Consider the following 19,914-nt stretch of genomic DNA (forward strand, 5'->3'; position numbering starts at 1 on the left):
GATGTTTTTACTTTTAGAGAATAGTTTGGGAGAATATACGGACATGTACCTATTAGAAAAATACTTACCTAACAGGCAATATCTCGTACCTATGCTAATGCTTAATGGTACCAGAAAGTCACAACACTTTCACTGACCACATTCATTAATATATAGGTATAGGTAATGCCTTCATAAGAATGTTAAATCCCAATAATATTAAAACTGATGGCTGATGGGGCAGAAAAGTTCTTGTGTGGAGACCACGTACCGTAAGACGGAGCGTTGGAAGAAGCTCCTAGACTACATGTACCGACGCGGTAAACCAATGGATGATCGATCGTTGTGGTGCTCATTGGGTGGTGCCTTTGTTTGGCAGTGGTCGTTTTTAGCTGAAATGATGATGGTAATATTAGTTATCCATTAAATTCCATAATACTTACTTATGAATATGTTCCAACTTGCATAGCAAAGTAGGTAAGACAAAAGTAAAACCGACTTCAAAAAGGATAAAATAAAATATCATCCCGTTTTATATGCGCTAGCTACTGAGTGCTGATGCGTTTGAAGTCGATGCCAAGCCAAATCATAAAAGCGTCAACACGCCGTCAACCCGAAAGCTAACCCTGGTGTAGTTCTATAAGAAAGAAAGAACCAGTATTGTAACTATTTGGCTTAGCACAGACTTCAAATGTATCAGTAGCTAGCGCATATAAAACGGGATGATATTTTATTTTATCCTTTTTGAAGTCGGTTTTAGTTTTTTAAAGATTAATTTTATTTTTTCATTTTTAGTTTTTCTTACGAGTGATGCATCATTCTGCAAGACACGTTCCTGTCTGACCAAACTGTCATGTCACTAAACACTAAGCGCTTTGGGTGTGTTCCAAGTTTCAAGGTCTGGATCTGAAGCCATCATTATTTGAGGAGTTGGGCCTCGTGGAACCTATCATCAGAACTAGACCTTAACACAAATGTTTCTTCAGAAGTTACTTGCTTAACAAACATAACCAAGAGGTCAAATCGCCAAAAGTGAAATATGCGATGTTAAAGAGTATAAAGAGTCCCGTTCTGGTCGTCATCAGCAATTCCATTTCATCAAATGGCACTGCTTTGGATGAAAATGCTTGGTTTGTTGATGAAAATACTAAAATCGCTATATGTATGCCTTGTTTTCAGGAGTTCCCTGGAATCCTCATAGATCCCATCGTCTGAACTGAGTTTTGACAAAAACGGAAACAACTATATAGTATTCAATAAAATAAAATAAATCCAAATCGGTAGAAATGACGGTTCTAATAAGGTAACATACGTACAAAAAAACCGGTCGATTTGTAATCTCCTTTTTTGAAGTCGGTTAACATAAGGGAAGTTTTTAAAATTTTAAACGTTTTTTAAAATCTTTGACCTGGTAAGCTAATGGTTATCAAACGTTTTAAAAACTTTAAATAATTTTAAACAAAGAATGAAAAGAACATTTTTCAGGCAATCTCTAATTAAATTCATGGCGCGCCAGTAGGTGCTTGAAAGCTATATGATTACGTATACGTTTCAGGTTATAAAAGCTGAATTACACACGTTATGTAAATAAGCCATCACCTAATACTCCACACGGCCAACACGAGTAATGGATTGCTACACCAATATGCAAATCATAATATTTCGCCATTATTAAAATGTAAAAGTTCCATAAGGACCATTATGCTGAAGTATTCTGTAGGGTTGAAAACTTGCCGGTTATTTTTATTTAAATAAACAATCGTAAGGTACTCGCAAGTATGGTTCTCGCTCCCCTACTTTTCAAAGCTCTTTTAAAACGCTTTCAAAATATTGAAAAAAAAAAACTGGCCAAGTGCGAGTCGGACTCGCACGCCGAGGGTTCCGTACAAATTTAACTTTTTATTTTTTTACAAATTCATAGTTTTCAGATTTTTCCCTGTACTTGTAGTGTAAGATGATATTACTTGCCAAATTTCATGGTTCTAGGTCAACGGGAAGTACCCTATAAATTTTGATTCCCTTGTGAGTCGAAATATACGTTTTTTGCGGCATAAATCTTTTTTTTTTACGTTAACTTAGAAGTTTGATTATTTCACAGCTTCAATGGGCTGTAGATCTGAGTATATGGTTTTAATTTAAACTCGATGCATCGACGTATTCTCGAGAAAAAGGGTATTGACAGACAGACGGACGGAGGGACAACAAAGTGATCCTATAAGGGTTCCGTTTTTTCCTTTTGAGGTACGGAATTAAATCGCGCATATTGTTCATATATATCTTTATTTGATAGCTCGCATTGTTTAATAATTAATTATGATTCACTGATAAATTATGCAAATTAAAATATTCATTTGAATTCAGTAAAAATGACATACAGCTCTTATTAATACATAACAATCCATTAACGCGGCACTCTAGTTTATATTATCTAATTGGCTTCAAATCAAATAACGTACAAAATAAACCACGCAATTAGTGGTTGCCAGCCCTAGTTGTTGGTAACGCGTAAACACAAGTCGCTAACGAACCGGAGCGGCCCCTGCACAAATTTGCAATTTCGATTGCTTGCGTGCGCCACCTGCATAGCACCCGCATATGAGTGTTGCCGCTTTAAAAATGCAAAACGGCGCTATAACACTTTACATTGATTAGGAGCCTTTGATAAAAACGTCTAGCTTTTTGAAGTTCAAGTTAATGCTGGAGTAACGTCTGGTTTCATTATAAAAGGGGGCTAAGATGACCATCGTTTGCGAGTAGTAAACAAAACGGTAATGTCTCTCTATCTCTCTTCCATAATAGTGCGATAAAGTGATGCGTTTCGTTCGCTACGGCGTAAACGATTGTCATATTAGCTAGGCCTCCAGGGCTCGAACTATTAGTGCCAGTGACGGCAAACCACACAGGCGATTTCAAATAGTCTTTTCTTGAACAATACCACTTATCAACCTCTTTCAACTCTAACCTAACCCTCAACCACAACTAACCTTTCATCAACTAACTATCGCGGTAACCGAAGACAATATTCTCTTTCATTAAATTATATCGCCACTTGAAATGAGCAGTACATAACGTCTTTGACTGACATTGTTATTAAATTAACGGGGGTTAAGTACCTCTGCTGTTATTAAATGATCATACCTTACGGATACCTAATAAGTTTTGTAAAACTTAGTATCTACTACATCATCCTGTATGCAAAATTTCAATCATAAACTAGAAATTATTCGATTTAATGATACCTTTTCGTACTCGTATTGCTGTATATATACCCTATTTATGCGAATGCCAAATTTTTTTTAATACAGCTGCTCAAAAAGTGCTACTTTACGTAGCTGTTTAGCGTGCGGAAAGTTGGTTTTCGCAAACTAGTGCTTTTCACTTTTCCAATTTTTTAAAATGTAAGTATACTTGTTCCAATTCATGACTACTTTTGATGAGTGATGTCAATATTAGTTTCCTTTAAACGTCGTAATCAACATAAAAACCTACTGTTAATGTAAGAATACGAAAAATATACATATTTCATATTTTATTGCTTACCTCTTCATAACACGTTTATTTTTTAATATTGAATATTGAAAAACCGTTTTTAATAAGTTGTCTGAATGGAACGAAATAGCTATGGAAGGTAGAGGTAGGAATAGCTGCCGAAACGCCTGTCAAAGAAGAGGCGGTTTTTTTTACTGCAAGCATGTTTTAAGTTTCCAATGGCAACATTCGATATTGTTTTTATTTCTTACTTGATGTTTTTCTTATTTTTTCGCAACTGTAATAAAAAACGTCGTTCGATACACGCGTGCGGAAATGTCATTCTTCACTCGTCCAGAGTCTTGCTACTCGCCTACGGCTCTTGGCAAGATATCTCGGTACTCGTGAAGTAATGACATACTTTTCGCACTAGCATCGAAATATACTATTACCGTACTTCAAAAGACACATTTACTAATTTTAGGTTTTATCTTAGGTCGTTGCATTAAAGCAACTTCACTGATTATTTGTCTAAACAAACTCTATATAGCGACACTCAAGGGACCGGATGTTTTTTGACGCTATGCTATAGTTTTCGTTATACAAATAGAGATAAATTAGTTTTTAGAGATAAATTACTTAATATTAAAGTAAAGCAACTATACCAACAATGTCGACGTTATTGGGAGTGAATCGTTATATTGAGTGACGTCATAAGGAGTTTACACTGTACGTATAAGTTTGTTGTTGTTATACAAGACTTTATAGCACACAATGTGCGCGTAGCAACCGCCTTATAGGTTGTAATAAAGTTAAAGTCGTAACATCTCACAGTTTCCACTTACCAGTCGTCTGTAAATGTCCCGGTAAACCTAAAATGTTGCAACATTTACACTTCTAAGAGGATTTCATTCATAAACAAGTTCGTTTTTCGTCGCTTTGATAAAATCGTAAAATGATTTTTATGTGATCGAACATCACCTCTCCAGTAGGATTTTCTCACAATGTTCTTTTTACGACTTGAATATAAAATCAGCTGTAGGTGTGTTCGATTTTGCTGTAGATAGCTATTGTAAGTGAAATAGTGTATATATATTTATAGTCAGTAGAACTGACTCAAGAGACCATCATGTTCTCGCTTGATTGTATTGTTTTAGTTAATTTTAGTTTTGGACACTTAGAGACCTTATACACCTCTAAGATTTTATTATGTTTTAAATTTATTTTATATGTAATAATACCTTTATTTTTAATGATTCTGACAGGTAGAGACCTTTACATCTCTATGTCAATTTAAATTTGTAATTTAGTTATTTATAGGTAGGCATACTTCTTACGAATTATGTTGTGATTATGTGGCGCTATGCCGTCTTTAATGTAAAATACTGAATTAATTTACTTCATATATATTAATACAGCCCGGCAACTTGAACATGTCATGCTCGCTTAAAAGTCTTTGTTTACGGTGGCGTAGTTGATCGGGTCGCCACTTTCCCGAATGAAGGTTGAGGGAGACGATGGCTGAGATACGCGTCATACTCATGAACGGGTGCTGTTTGTGGAGACCGGTCTGTTTAAGTTTACACGGGCTTCATTTTACCTATGTAACTTTACTTTTGAGTGGCATTAACGTGAGGCACTTCATTCGGTTCTTGTCTGTTTGTCTGATTTAATATCTTGTCTTTTTATTAATTATATAACAATTCAAGTCTTGGAGACCCTTTACATCCCTGGATAATTTTATGATCTTTTTTATTATTATATACATTTTATCTCTGACACCTAGAGACTTTTACATCTCTAAACAATTTTAGCACTTCTGTTGTTTGTATAGTTTTGTTAGTTTTTTTTGTAATTTGACATTTATATTTATGTTGTAATTTTGGATTAATTTTATTGTTTGTAAAAATTGACATGTAAAAGTGCCCCTGTGGCCTATTTGCTGAATAAATGTTTGATGTTTGATGTTTATCGTATGAGTGCTGTCAGGATTTAATAATAAAAAAATTAAATACAAAACCAGCATCAGGTTACAAAATATTTTCAGTGCAATTTTTTGTTCTACATGTCTTAATATTTCTTCTTTTTGAACTTAACCTAAATACTCTGTACTACGAGTGTAAGAAAGCGCTCTTCAATCTATAAAATTGTAAGTTGCCATGCAAGGGCTGTTTCCTTGACACCTACAGGACTTTTTACTCACGTACACAACATAGAACTAGTTCGAACGATCACAATACTACAGTAAGCCCAAGAATGCCCGTCGAGTAAAATAGTTACGAGTGACGTGACGTGCAAGCCTGCAAATAAAACTAATTACTAATTTAGAAACATTTATTGGCACTCGGCGTAAAATTCTTATTCAAAACATATTCGTTAAAAATGGTGTTAAAGCTTTCCGCAACATATCAATCAACAAAGACACATGTGCACAAAAATTACGGTTTCCACACAACCACTCGGTCGTTTTGCAAGTTTAACAATATTTCAGTTTTGCCGTCAAACTCATACGAACATGCCAGTTTTATTTCATCGCCGGTGCACGATCGACTGCCGTCGTTTTATTTGCCATAACGCTATTTCATACAGCTCTCCGACATTTTTTTTGTAAAATCAATAACAATATACGGCAATGGAATATTGATACAATTATTATAACTTACTATGCAACGACCAGTTAAATACCAACATCTAGTTGCAACTATTTGTGATTATATTTATATTAACTATCAATAAGGGAATAATGGATGGACAGTAATAGTTATTTGTGCAACAAGAGAGGAAAGTTGGTTTTTCTTGCGAGTGTTTATTTTGAATCCCGAGAAAGCGAAAGAAACAAAGTGCGACTTTCCTCACTCCAGGGAGTGAAACAAAGTAGCTTTTAATTTAGTGAAGGCCATACATAATTTTATATAAAAAATAATTGTGTGTATTATTCTGTGTAATTCGAAATACATTTTAACCTTTAATATGTCCTCACTACTGAGGTGAAATAGTTATTTGTGCAACAAGAGAGGAAAGTTGGTTTTTCTTGCGAGTGTTTATTTTGAGTCCCGATAAAAGCGAAAGATCCTATAAGTGAATCACGAGCGAAGCGAGTGATTCTAAGGTAGAATCTTGAGCGTAGCGAGGGACTCAAAAACACGAGATGTAAAATAACTTTGCTCTCGTGTTGCACACATGATTGTTTACCTCAGTAGTGAGAACATATTAAAGGTTAAAATGTATTTCGAATTACACAGAATAAACAGAAAAAAAAAAGTATTATAATATGTACGATACGATACGATACGATACGGTACGGTACCGTACCGTACCGTACCGTACCGTACCGTACCGTAGTATGAAGTTCATGGCCTTCACTCAATTAAAAAGCTACATTGTTTCACTCCCTGGAGTGAGGAAAGTCGCACTTTCCTCACTCCAGGGAGTGACGAAAGTAGGCTTGTTCGAGCTGCTGAGGTGAAAAATTATGTGTGCAACACGAGAGCGAAGTTATTTTACATCTCGTGTATTTGAGTCTCTCGCTACGCTAAAGTTTCTAACTTAGAATCACTCGCATTAGGTGTTTCAAATTAAAATGTGGTTTTATAATATTAAAATTCTTAAATTTATTTTAGGGGTTTTAAAATAATTGTTCAACATATTATTATTATTTTTTATAAATATTATGGGGCGATCTTACACAAATCGACCTAATCTCAATAGGGCTTGTGTAGTAGGTAACTACTAAAACATATGGACTTAACCCTTAGGTGCATACGGTATCAAAAATGATACCTTATCTTTTTTCCACACCAACATTCATATTTTTTTATCATCACGGTTTATTGACCGAAGTTAGATACCTTTGCTCCAATACTAATTAAAAAAAAACTGGCAACCACATAGTGCATCCATTTTTAAACTAAACGTCAAAAGTGTCAATTTGTGCGGTTACTTTTTCCGACAGTGAATTTTGTAAGTTTTAATTATTGTTTATCTGGTGAATGCCGTGATATTTTGAATAGGAAAAAACTGTACAAGTAAGGTTGGTATTCATATTTATCTTACATAATATGCATTTTTGTTTGATTTGTATTCTTTGAAATATTTTTTTTAGTTTTAAGTTGGTATCAAAAACGATACTCCATGTGATAACGTCTTTTTTCGTCGTATCAAAAACGATACTCCATGCAGTCTGCTCTATTTTTCTACTTGCACGGCTTGTGACATTTTTTGTATTTGTTTGTATTTTACTAATATTTGGCATGTAGTTTGGGTGTGTATATGAGTTTTTATTTTTTCTACAGCAAGGTTCGTCATAGAGCATTATAAGATAAGGACATAGAAGAATTATTTGGTACAGTTAGAAGGTGGAGAAATATCGGAAGACGATGCCGAGTCTGACGGAGATGATCTCGAGTTTTATCCGACTCTCGAAGAACTGCAAGCATCTCTTGAGGAAGATGAAGAAGGAACGTGACGAAGAAACATTCTACAACATATGCCTTCACGCGATATAGAGTTTGACGGAATTGGGCACATTCAAATAAAGGGAGATAAGGGGATGAAAAGTCAAAAGGGTTGCAAACTACTCAGCAGTGTACAGTGCAATAAGTGTAAGTTTTTTATGCTCGAAGAAGAATTCTGACTGTTTTAATGACTTCCATTTGTAGTTAACGTTTTTCTGATTGTTTAAATTCTTTATTTAAAGTTGATTATTAAAATATCTTTAAAATTACAAGAAGTTTTTTTTAGTGCTTACTCCATGGAGTATCAAATATGATACCAAGGAATTTTTTATAAAAAAATAATTAAAATATGACTATATATTTTTTTTACTATTTTTCCCATCATTGACGTACATTTTCTAATCACATATATTTTTTTTGCAAAAAAATATTAAATCATGCACCTAAGGGCTAAATCAATGCTTAATTTATTACACTACTGCAGCTATATATAAAATATTATCTCGTAGCGCTAAACATGATAAATAGATACGTCGCAGGCAAGTTGTAAGATTCGTCATTCTAATTACAAACGTGCAGGGCTGAATTTATTTAAAATCGTGCCCGTAAAGCGTACTCGAACTAATTTGCTTGATGGAATTCATTTTATTTTAAATTTATTTTTATTTCTTCAATACTAATAAATGAACTATACAATGTATGAAATTAAGAATTATTTCTTGTCTGTTGTGTTGTTGTTATATTAGTACATTACGATTCAATTTAGAAAAGGAGGAAATTCGCAACGAGTGGCGATAATTTAAAACACGATCGAAGGGAGTGTTTTAACCCGACACGAGTTGCGAATTACCTTTTCGCACGTGTATTGTACAACGTTTTACAGTACATATGGCCCTTTAAATTCTCCACATACGCACGTATAGTGCTAGTTATCGCAGGGCGGTAAATTAGCACCATATATGTACTTTAAAATAATACACATATCAAATAACCTATCTGATTCAAATACGTATAAAAAACGTGGCTTAATGCAAACTGTAATGAGTTAATGCAATGTAGATGAATACTTGAACTTGGTAAGGGTTTAATTAATTTTCATGGAGGTTTAAAGATAGTCAATAGATTAGATAAATATATTTATACTGCTAGGCTGAAATTGAAATAACAACATATGAACGAAAATTGAGAACAAACACGGTTTTCCAAAACTAAACAAAAGTGCTATTTTACAAAATGTAAATCATATCTAACTAGGGATAAACTAAGTAACAAAATAATATATAGTATCTCATTGTTATTTTATTATTTTAAAAGCATTCTATTGTACAATATGTTATCCAAGCTAATAAAAAGTAAATAGAAGCACAATGATAATGTAATCGTGACCACGAAATCGATGACAACGACGACTCATCTATTAGCTGGGTTTCGGTCTGCGATACAGTTAATTAAAATCCAATATTGTCCAACCAAAATTGATTGCCACGAAGCACTGGTCGCTAAACTAAGCAAGACGTGCTGCGATTATGTTGTTTTGTTGGAATAAAATGTACACTGGGTGAAGTGGGGTGTCAACAATCAATGCTTAAGAAATATCGAGTAAAGTTTATTATTCTCTCAAAATAATTTGTAATTGACACGAATTATAATTACAGGATTATTAAATGTTTATTTGAAGTTTTACGGTTACGAAAACAAATAAAATAAAATAAATAAATACAATATTATACAATAACATTTACATATAATATTAATTGATATTTATTTTGGCTCTGCGGAATATTATAAAACTGAGTCTCGTTATAAATCAAAATAATGTTTACTAATCATAGTTTAAACCAGTGGGTAAACACTTGCCAAGTCGCACTCAAATCATTTTAAGCGATTCAAGAACGATATGCATGACAGGAGCTGTGATTTAAGGGGCCTTGAAATAACTTTGTTTCCCTACCTAAAACCTCACTTCTTTTATTAGCGAAATCGTTAACGAACCTTGCATTCTTATACATTTATGTTTTTGGTGGGATTGTTTATATCATTATTTGATTCATAGGTTTTAGATATAATAAACCCAAGTCGCACTACGCACTTGTAACAAATTGTAGGTAACTCGTAATGTAGGTATATTTTTCATTTTATTTACGATTTGGAAAACTTTTGAGCTTTTGTTTCAAGAAATTATTTTCGGTTTTCAAGCCTCAGGCTGTGCTGTGAAAATATATGGCGCAGACGTTTAGAACATCAAATACTTTAAGGAGCTCTTAAATGTACTTTTTCAAATCCACACAGTTTATTCGGCGCCATTTATTTTAGTTTAATAAAATTGACGCAGCCTTTCCTAGTATTCCCCTGTAAAACACTCGCTAAATCAATAGCCTGAGGCTTTACATATCCTTCTGAAACTTACCAATTGTGTGCATTAGGATTTTTAAATAAATTACAGCTGTAGGTAATAGCGTTTCATTAAATATTTGCACATAAATTAACTCCCACACTAGAAACGTGCATGGTGCTTTCCCATTGTCGGGTTCTTCAAATGAATAATATTACTCTTGCTCAGGTATAATATTAGTACCTATCGTGTAGCTTCTACTTAGCAATTAAAGTTGTGTACTAGCTAACAGAAGACGCCTACACGTTTACACTTTATAAATATTGTAACCATTAACCAGTGTGAGACAATAAAACTATAAAATAATACTTTTTCTACTCGTCGACTGTAATGGTTGAATTAAGATTTCGTATACCAAACTGTAATTGGGTAATTTTCATGTATGGGCTTCCAACTCAACTTAACTTACCTTAAGTTACCAATTGGAAGAGCGAGGCTTTCTGATACAGGTGTACACTACACCTACTAGAAGGTCTCAACCCCCTGTATTATGTATTACTTACTTTAGATTGATTGAAATAAACAATTTATAATTTATAATTTTAATTTGTAAATTAAATTTATAATTAATTTATAATTAAATTTATAATTAATTTATAACTATAATATTCATTTTGAAACGGTTTAGTCAACTATAATGAAATTGACCAATCACAGCTCGCCATAATAGAGAAAAAACTGTCTAAAAGTTGAATATAATCAAGCTTTTTAATCTCGTACCCAACAAGGCCACTCAGCAAGCTTCGTGGCCTTAACACGGTACTCGACTGAAAAGCTCTCCATTATATCACGTTTGTATAAAATACTATTTTAGGTCGGTGAGAGGTGTGTCAATAAAATGTTTTCAGTCACAATGGATTTGGAGGCATCCAAAATTGAATTGAAATTTCTATACATTTTTAACAATCGTCCTCCATTCTGCCATTGACCCGGGCCGGCTTGCGTGCTGACAGCCCCTTGTGCATACAAAAAATGCTATAAAAGCTCTAGAGTGTAAATTTACTTATGCCCTTGTGGAGAACTGGTAGCGCGCAAATTAATCCAGCAGACAATACTGACCGTGACGCAACGCAGTGTTTGCAGAGACAATAACAAATTATTCATACTCGGCGATGGAATGTAAACAGAATATGATTGGCTATTAGCATGCGGGTTCCAGGCCTGGCCTCCTGGGACCAAGGGAAAGGTCTACGAGGGATCATCTCCCCATACTATTAACAAGTAGCCACCGCATCCAACTTTGTTCATAGCGTATTCCAAACTTAATTTAATTAATTACGATCCCCTTGGTGAGTCCATTTTCCTGAATATTATTTCATATTTAGGGGCCATATAAAACTAAGATCAAACGTGGGCTAATATTACCGCTATAAGAAAGTAATGCCCTCGGGTTTATATTTTGTAGAGTTAAAATTCTGATTTAGAATTTATTAAACTGGAGAGCTTTGTGGGTTTTGATATTCACTAAGGTCATTACATTATACATATAATATCTTGTTATTTATTTATAATATCGAGTTCATACATTAGCCACCAAGCGCAACGCAAGCAGCAAGTAGCCAATGTATGAACTCTCAATAAACACTAATCAATGTATAAACATGCCCCAGTGTGAGGGCCAGCCACACTTGTCCCTCTGCCACACTTAACCGTATTGACCTTAGATTATTCATATCTGAAATTGTTTCATTAAAAATAAATTAATTTGTATTTATTTAAATCAGTTTACCTAATTTACTTTACTAAATAAACAACCTACTGTATTCCTAAATGCGTATTAATAATGAAATGACTATCCAGAAAAAATACAAGGATTTGATTCAAAAGATTTATTTGGTTTACAAGATCCTGTTTACATTTCCTGCAAGTAAAGTAACAAAACGTAAAAGAGACAAATTGGATGTCTGGTCGAAATAAACTTGGGGTTAATGTGATATAGTAACTTAATTATGTAGTTAAAAACTCGGTAGACGGGTAATAAATTAAATAAATATTCTTTAAAACTAATATCCAGTAAATAACACACGTACACGTGACGCATTTTGCGGGACTATTAACCCTTAAATGCATAATGATGTATATATGCATCGTATATTTGATGGTCCGTGGCTCAATATGCAGCTATCCAAAATCACATTTATTACTTTTATACAGCATGACACATCTATTTCAATTTATTAAAAAGTTATACAAAAAATCATGCATTTAAGGGTTAAAGCGTTCCGACCACTGGCGGCGGCGTTCGGTTGGATTTTATTGATCATTATTCATTATAAACAGCGACATAAACTGACCACCGCGTGTTGTATTAAGTCGTTACGAGGGTTTATTGCTAGAAAAAAAGCAACGTTGCATAAAATTAATTACGATATTTATCATGGATAATTTACACGTGGTGAAAATAGATCGGCGCGATAGGCTGCGGTTGCAACGCATCGGAATTGCAGGACATGTTGACGGGGCTAGTTGCTAATTAAATGTAATTAAATATAAACTTGCACAATTATTATTGAGTAGGTACCATCAGCCGTAAAAGTGCATGGCGAATTAATCAGTGAATTCATTCATAATTTTTCCATGCAATTTCGCAGCTCACTGTATGTATGCACATAACTTGTTGCAAAGACAATACAAAAATTTATGTGATAACTTGATGAAATTATAGTTATAGGGGAAGGAGGGGTATGGGTATAGTGGGACATGGCTAGATTACATGAGTTGTTGAGAAGCCGGTTCAAAATGGCAATACAAATAGCGCGCAGCGATTGGTGTTTAATTAGCACGTTCTGGAGACATCGTGCGCTACATCAATATCTATGCAATGTGTGGTTAGCTATTATGTTCGTCCTGACGAACATAACCTTTGACCCTCTTTTTGTATTTTTAGGGTTCCGTACCTCAAAAGGAAAAAACGGAACTCTTATAGGATCACTCGTGCTTCTGTCTGTCTGTCCGTCTGTCACAGCCTATTTTCTCCGAAACTACTGGACCAATTAAGTTGAAATTTGGTATATGTAAGTTTGTGACCCAAAGACGGACATGTAACGTAAACAAATGAATTTTAAACATGGGGGCCACTTTTGGGGGGTAAATGAGAAAATTAAAAAATGAAGTTTTTCAAACTATATCGTGTTATATATCAAATGAAAGAGCTCATTGTGAGAATATTAAATATATATTTTTTATAATATTAGGAGAAGCAATTTGGAAGTTATTCAAAAAAATAGGCAAAAAATGACCATTCCCCCCCCTTTATCTCCGAAACTACTGGGTCTAAAATTTTGAAAAAAATACACAAAATGAATCTTTACCTATAGATTACAGGAAAACCTATTAGAAATTGGAGTCAAGCGTGAGCCGGACTTAATTACTTTGTTTTTGGTCCAACCCCTACGGGTTTTTTAAAGACATTTCACTCACGTTTCACATAAAAAATACACTGTTTAAATTGTGTAATGTACGGAACCCTTGGAACGCGAGTCCGACTCGCATTTGGCCGGTTTTTTCCTAACCATTAGGTATTGACGGTCAAGGAGGCTTGAATGACTACCTTGACGTTTTTGTGCCAAATTAAGCGTGATATTCAAAATTTAATACCAAATTGATGCGAATCGTATAGTGTTAAATAGACATTTATATTTTACATTACTCCTACATTATCCGCTCTCAGACTATCCACCCCCAGGCTTCCTAGCTTAATGCCCACTTGTAATTTAACACGTCAAGTGCATATGAACTGTGCATAGGTATGTCTATATTAAATACGTCAGTAGCCATTTGCTACACGCTACTCCATGAAGAGTGTTCAGACGTGATAGATATTTCCATAGGGACAACAATATATATAACCACTTACTAGACACCTGACGGGTACAATGATAGATATCCGAGAAGCTAGCCGAATGCGAATGCGTGATTTTTCTAAAAACAAATGGAAAATAAAAATAAAAACAAGCGGATCCGTAGGTAATTCGAAAAGTAAAAAATACTGAGATGCATATTGTTATGTGGAAAAACATACGTATTTGATACTTGTGCGTATTATAAAGAGTATGTACTCGTATGTAGTCGATGCTCTAAAAGAGTAGAAAAAACCTATGGCCATGTTCAGTGTAGGGTTCCGTTCCGTAGTTACCCATCCGCCACAATAGCTTAACCGATCAGCCGGCCTAGCCAAGGTGATAATCGCTATCGCTACGACAACGAAACGCTTTGTGTCTCTCTATCACTCTTCCGTATTAGTGCGACAGTGACAGTTGCGTTTCGATCGCTACGGAGCGTAAGCGATTGGCGTGTTGGCTACGCGGCCTGGTTCGCTATAGGTTTCATTGAAAGTCTTTACTAAGCTTGACTTGCACAATTTTTGATGTTTTTTGGACTCATGGTTCAAAAATTAGATGGGGAAGAGTGCATTTTTTTTTCTTTTAGAGCGTTTATTTTCTAAAATGATTGAAGAGGAATACAAATTTATCCTTCTTTTTCGTGTAGAGAGATACCCCAAAAACTATTTTGGATTTATTATTTTACCACATTGTCGACGTGATTGATTTATATATTCATGCCACATTGCACCTTTCCTGCGCCAACGATCACAGACACATAGTCTGACAGACAGACAGACTGTCAGACGGACACGGCGAAACTATAAAAGTTCCTAGTTGACTAAGGAACCCAAAAATCATATAAGTGGTTATTTGTTGTGTATATGTTTTTTTTACAACTCGTTGTAACCGCTGCAATATTCTGGTAATATTCGAACTCGTGTTAACGAAGCTGTGCTGCACAAATTTGCAATTTTGATTGGCGCAGAACAAAGCCGCCATATTGCTCGCTGTTAGTTGATTGTCAAATAAGTAATAATTTAATATTTCGTTTTGCTATTCGCTGTTATTTTTTAATGGTTTTTATTGTGACCCAATTGCAACCAGTGCAGGTCGCCGATTACATTCGAATATTTGCCAATTTTATCTATGAATTTTATTAAAGCGAGCTTTTGCATTTTAATACAATTTCATAAAATTTCCCTTACCACCTTGAGTCAATAATATTCATCAATATTATCGTTTTTAGTTAGACTAATAAAAATAAAACTACATAATACATTTATTAAAGAAAAGAAAAACAATTTATTTTAATATACTTAAGTACTCATATTTCAGATGTTTTATGTACAATGGGTTTCAAGTACAACAATTAGTAATTTCAGTGTCTATGTAAATAGACAATACTCGACCTACCACTAAACCACAGAATAAATAATGAATACTACTTAGATCAAGAAAATCAGTCTATTATTAGTGAACCATAAGTTTTACTTACTCGTATTTACTCTATGTAAATACGAGTAAGTAAAACTTATGGTTCACTAATTAAATAGTTCATAACACGAAGATCTCCCTCTAAATGCCAAAAATCCGGGTACCGACAATGATTGAAACCTTAAATCTATATAAATGCGTATGTTCTGACTGACTGACTCATCAACGCACTCGCAGAGCCGAATCTACCGGAGCCAGAAATTTCAAATTTGCACATCAAGTTATTTTTATAATGTGAAATAAAAAGTGATATAGAAAAAATCAAGGTTTTTAAGCTGGGGACCTGATTCGTAAAAATGTATTTCATTAAAATACAAGAAAAGTGGTGGTGGTGAAAAGGGGTGTTAAAGTTTGTTTCGGGATCAAATATTTTTTCCCCTCACTAGCTCGGAAAGTTGCCGTTTATCCTTCAATACAAGCGGGGAAAAACGCGTTTTATCCACTAGTGGGGAAAGTAATTTGACCTTGGATGGAGCGTGTTTAAGTAGCTTGACAGATAACAAAACGTAAAACGCTCATGATAATGGTTCGTTCGATATTAATTATCATTAAATAAATGGTTTGAGAATCTAATAAAAAATACCAAATTTAGCTTTATTTAATGATTTTAAGTCATAAACCTTAAAATTCCATAAGGAACGTTTGTTTTTTTATAATGATGTTAAATATAATTCTGAACGCACAAGTTGAGTCGATGCAATTTCAAAACGCATCGTTGACATTTCATACATCAGAAATGTCAACATTGTCAACAATTTTTTTACTTAAAACCTTTTCTCACCGACTCGCGTAAAAATACACAACTTCCAGAGTTTTATGTTATAATATCGTAAAGAAATGAGTGATTACAGTGATGAAGATGATCTAACGCCTGTGGATGTTGCACTTTCCTCGCTATAGTGAGGTGAAAAGTTTTGTGTTACACACGGGCGCAAATGTATTTTACTTCTCGTGTGTTGAAACACTCGCTACGCTCAGGATTCTATTTTAGAACCACTCGCTTCGCTCGTGGTTCACCTATAGAATCCTTTCGCTTGCTCGTGTTTCAATTCTACACTCGCGGGTAAAATACAACTTTGCACCCTTGTATAACAAATAACTATTTTCGAGTGATGGACTAGAAACTTCATAAAAAGGCATTGTGACAGACAAATGTCACGTGTTGTCAAATTAACTTGCACCATTCCACTAACCCGGGGTCACCGGTGCCTTTTGCTTTTAGTCGCGGGGTCGCGGGCAAATGCTAATTTAATATACCTAAATGTCTCGATAATATTATTAGTCACACTGGTGCAGTCTGAATCTGAATGGTACCTTAAACGCTTCAAGAACAAAAACAAGTACAACATGATAACATGACGCGCGCCGAGTCAATTTACTTTACAGCTCGTAAAGGATGACTACTTCTGCCACTCTCGTTTGACAATTTATGGTAAATAAGGTTTTACGCTTACGTGAATTTCCAATATGTCGTTTATATGCAGGACATAAAATGTTTTGTTACAACTACGTTCGTAGACAATGAGTGTTGAAGTCTCAGATTTGTCTGGAACTTTATTGTTCTTCGTAATTTGAATAAACATTTATTTCAAAAATATTTTTCTCCACACCAGCTGGTAAAGGCTCTCTTGGTTGTTCAATGAACTGATGAGAATGTTGCGTTTTATCCACATGTGGGGCAAAGTAATCAGATGCAAATTTTGAGTTGTTTCCTTATGTTAGCTGGTAGAATTGACATTTAAATGATGATTTTGAACCATACATATTTATAATGACGTTCATTTGGATTTCAATTGCTTTGATTTTGTTTGATATCGTATAGTTAATATTTTCTTCGGTTTGGTGTGGTGAAAAATTTTGTGTTTCGCTCGGGGGCAAAATTGGTTTAACCCTACGAGGGTTTAACCCTCGCAACGCTCATGATTCCACTTTTTGAATCACTCGCTGCGCTCGTGATTCAATTTTGGATTCTTCCGCTTGCTCGGGTATCAATATTAGTACGAGCGGTTAAACAGCAACTTTGCCCCCTTGTAAACAAGTAACTTTATCCTGTAAGTCTAAAGTGGACCCGAGTTGAAAAGTTGAAATCTCGTAAATAAAAGAATATCAAATATCGCAGATACCGATTTGTGCTTAGATTTTCCGCTTCCGAATTTATTACTTAACAGCTGTAAAACTCATCAACTAGCAAAACTTTCTAAAGTAATAACAAGTTCGTTAATAACGCAGCAAACAGCTTGCCAACGGGCAATAATATAAACGGAAAACATAACTTTATCCTACTGTTTATGAAATCGAAATTCTTAATCCGACAAATCTTACTAAAATTTTAATTACGGCGTCGCGGCACTCGCGGCTATGCTCAAATTCTAATCGACTTTTAAATTGCAGCGATTCTTGTCTGGTGCGCTTGCTTCAGACGGCCTGGAGGCTGAACTTTCATCCGCGGACCCATTCCTCGTTAGCTTCTCCTTAAAACTTCCCCGGCAACTCCGACAAGTTTTTTAACTTTACTGGAACTCGCTTCCCATGATTAATTAATTCGATTGTGTGTGAGTTATTCGCGGCGTGATCGCTTAATCCAGTGTCCATTATTTCCATGATTTAGGTCGAGAACGTTCGGGGGTCGATTCCGCTCGGTCACTTCGCTTAACACTGTTGTTACATTCCGGCTTTCCAGGCGCTTTTTTATCATTGAAACCTGAAAGGGAGGGCGTGTTTCTTATAGAACAACTCAATTAGACGATGGGGGCGGTTTTAAAACATGACTTTTGTTATCTTTTTAATTCCGCAACAAAAGATGTTGTATTGAATGTATTAAAACGGGTCACTCACGTATTTTAAGATTTTTAAGTCGAAGATTGCTCGACGTGCTTCGCTATATAACGAGGAGCTTCAACGAGTTTTAATATATTCTATGTCTATTTCTCAAGGAAGTTTTGTAATTAAAAGATATTGTAATTAATTATGTACCTATCTCACTTTTAAAAGTCAATTTTTATTTTGTACCTACAAGATTAATAGGAAGGGGAGACCGAGGTGAGTTGTAACCGAGGAGAGTTGTGACAACGTCGATTTATAGGAACTTTTTAACTATTAGCAAGCTCGCAACAGTGCGCGTTTTTAGGGTTCCGTAGCCAAATGACAAAAAACGGAACCCTTATAGATTCGTCATGTCTGTCCGTCTGTCTGTCTGTCCGTCCGTATGTCACAGCCACTTTTCTCTGAAACTATAAGAACTATACTGTGGAAACTCGATAAGTAGATGTATTCTGTGAACCGCATTAAGATTTTGTAACTTCTAAAATAAGAGAATGATAAAAATGAAAAAATATATATGATGTACCATGCAAACTTCCACCGAAAATTGGTTTAAACGAGATCTAGTAAGTAGTTTTTGTTAATACGTCATAAATCGTAAACTGCAATTTACCTTTCACTCACGTTTCACATAAAAAATACATTGTTAAAATTATGTAATGTACTCGGTGCGCGAGTCCGACTCGCACTTGGCCGGATTTTTTAGTTCGTCTCGAGCTGCAAACGCGCGCTGTTGCGAACTTGCTAATAGTTAATAAGATCCCAAAAATCGACGTTGTCACAACCTTCTCTGTCACAACTCGCCTCGGTCTCCCCTACACGCAGCCGCAAAATTGCATAACTTGCTTTATTGCTTTATAAATGATTTCATTCATAATAAGGGCCTGACACTCTTTGATAGAGAAAGATAGTCTTATTGCGATTGCTATAAGAGGAAAGAGAAAATAGTGCCATGCTTTGTCCTTATCACCAACCGGGTGGCATCATAGGTAGGTGGCGAAATACCGAAATTTATAAGACTGAAAGAGAAAAAATCCTATGCTGCCCAAATTGTATATGAATATTCTTTCTCTTAATACCCGCGGTCGCTCGGTGGCGCGTCTATAACTACTTGTATATACTATGTCTATGATTCATAAACTATGAATCATAATGTATCCATTCAATTTTGCAGCCCGCTGTTCAAACCAATAAAATCGTACGAGTATATGGTAGATGGCATATTAGTAGATAATAATAAAATTTGTGTTATTTGCTCGTGCTTAGGGTATCTCGCATGCACCAATATAATATAGGCATTTTCACCAGCTAAAACTAGTTTTCCGTTAGACCTGTCTTTCGAATCTAGCAGGAAACCGTGTAAACTAGTTTTAGCAAAACCTGGTTACCGCGATAGTTACTCATGAAATAAAGCTATGGAAACGGATTATATCGCGTATAATTTATTCGGGGTCCGGGTTCAAAACGTGGGGATGTTTTGAAC

The 19,914-nt window shown here is 34.9% G+C and overlaps 1 long non-coding RNA gene across 1 annotated transcript in view; it reads right to left on the reverse strand.

The window, feature by feature from the left end:
- Positions 1-17,411, reverse strand: part of LOC134756031 (uncharacterized) — a 473,838-nt gene extending 456,427 nt beyond the window's left edge. Inside the window, exon 1 of the long non-coding RNA XR_010129097.1 lies at positions 17,283-17,411. This is a non-coding gene — a long non-coding RNA (uncharacterized LOC134756031). The remainder of the gene's footprint in view (positions 1-17,282) is intronic.
- Between the last annotated feature and the right edge of the window lie 2,503 nt (positions 17,412-19,914).

The sequence above is a fragment of the Cydia strobilella genome, chromosome 3 (assembly GCF_947568885.1).
Source record: "Cydia strobilella chromosome 3, ilCydStro3.1, whole genome shotgun sequence".
In the NCBI taxonomy this organism is placed as follows: Eukaryota; Metazoa; Arthropoda; class Insecta; order Lepidoptera; family Tortricidae; genus Cydia; species Cydia strobilella.